Source organism: Rhinopithecus roxellana, chromosome 12, assembly GCF_007565055.1.
Source record: "Rhinopithecus roxellana isolate Shanxi Qingling chromosome 12, ASM756505v1, whole genome shotgun sequence".
NCBI lineage: Eukaryota > Metazoa > Chordata > Mammalia > Primates > Cercopithecidae > Rhinopithecus > Rhinopithecus roxellana.
Genome location: NC_044560.1, coordinates 15,124,100 through 15,125,782, shown reverse-complemented (window position 1 = coordinate 15,125,782; position 1,683 = coordinate 15,124,100). Strand labels below are relative to the sequence as shown.

Sequence of the window (1,683 nt, the reverse complement as noted above, 5' to 3'; positions counted from 1 at the left end):
GGCCTAGCACCCTCCAGCTTCCAGCAGAGCGAAGGGAGCAGGGTTTTCTTTTTTCCCACAGAACTCGGTGGTGTTGATTCCGTACAGTTTTTGTTGAGACAGGAAGGGATAAAAATGAACTTCGAACAGAAAGGGGTAGAGACTCTTTTCCCATTGTATTCTGCTCAAGGTATTTCCCCCCAAATAAGTTGAGAACCATGGAGTACAGAAAAGAGACCTCAAGAACAGGGCGACTGAGCACAAACAAAAAAACAACAACAAAAAACTGCAACTTGCTCCCGGGGACTGGAGAAAATTTTAAAAAAGGAAGGTTGGAATCCATCAGTGTTCTATTAGCCATCTTCTCCTTCATCCTGCTCTCCTTCCTGCCCTTCATCATCATCATCTTCTTCACCTTCATCTTCATCCCCTTCTTCATCAATATCTTCTAATCCTTCCTCCTCTTCATCATCATCATCTTCTTCTCCTTCTCCTTCTTCATCACCTATATCAGGAACCAAGTAGTTCTGTAATGGGTTTGGCCAAATATCATCTTTGATGACCTCTCCTAACTCATCAGCACCTGCATCAGAATGGTCAGTAAACTAGGTAAAGAAGCTCTGTGGTTCCTCATGCTGTCTTCCTGATGGCTTTATTCTGCGTTTGACTTGAACGTTTCGTCAAATCCTTTCCAGATTTCCATTGCTTTTGGTGGACTTTGAAGATGGATCACCACTCTCCTTCAGATGAAATTCTTTGGAGAGAACTTTATTTTCAAAGTAAGGATTTCCATCAAAATAAAAATCTATTCTGTAACCTGATTTAATATCTTCAAATTCTGTCACTTCAACTCTGGTCAAATAATGCAGTGCCTCTTCGTCTTCCTTCCCAAGCAGTGCAGACACTTGTGGATGGTTGACAAATGTTGTTACCCAAAAATTTGGGATTTTGGTGATCAATTCTGACCTCTTCTGAAAAAATGGTTGGCGGAGTTTGTTATATTTCTGTTCTACTTTCAAAATCTCCTCACTGGCTCGTTCATTAAGTCTGTCTATTTCATTTTGTATTTCCTTAATGTGTTCAATTGCTTCTTACTGTTCTTTTTCTCCCTTCTTCGGCAAGCCTGCAGAGGCCAATGTCTCCTCCGGTCCCAGAGCAGGCGGTGGTCTTGGTTTCTTCTTTTGAGGCAGGAGTGGAGACTGGAATTTAGGGGCCATGCTGTTAGGGAAGTCCAAGAACCAGACCATGAGTCTCCTCACCCGTCCGGAAGCAGACTGAACACTCTAATTTTTGTATTTTTGTTAGTGATGGGGTTTCGCCATGTTGGCCAGGCTGGTCTCGAACTCCTGACCTCAGGTGATCCACCCGCCTCGGCCTCCCAAAGTGCTGGGATTATAGGCGTGAGCCACTGCGCCCAGTCTCCCTAGCGCCATTTCTGCAGGGGGAGGCTGAGGGAGAAACTCCTTTAGGGAGGATACTAGCTTTGGCACTAACACGCTGTGTTATCTTGAGCAAGAAAGACCTCTCCCTGTTGTGGGCCTCAGTCTCCCCATCTGCAAAATGAGGGGGTCAGACCAGCTCATCTCTAAGGATCCTTCCAGCTCCAACACTCTGATTCTTCAATCCTACACCTCCACTATGCTTGTAACAAGAAGACCAAAATGTTTGTTTCTGATCCAGCCCCCAAGACAAGTGATCTGGGGG

The 1,683-nt window shown here is 44.9% G+C and overlaps 1 pseudogene; it reads right to left on the bottom strand.

Annotated features, from left to right (window-relative positions):
* Window positions 1–332: 332 nt before the first annotated feature.
* Window positions 333–1,226, bottom strand: LOC104656139 (annotated as a pseudogene).
* Window positions 1,227–1,683: the final 457 nt, after the last annotated feature.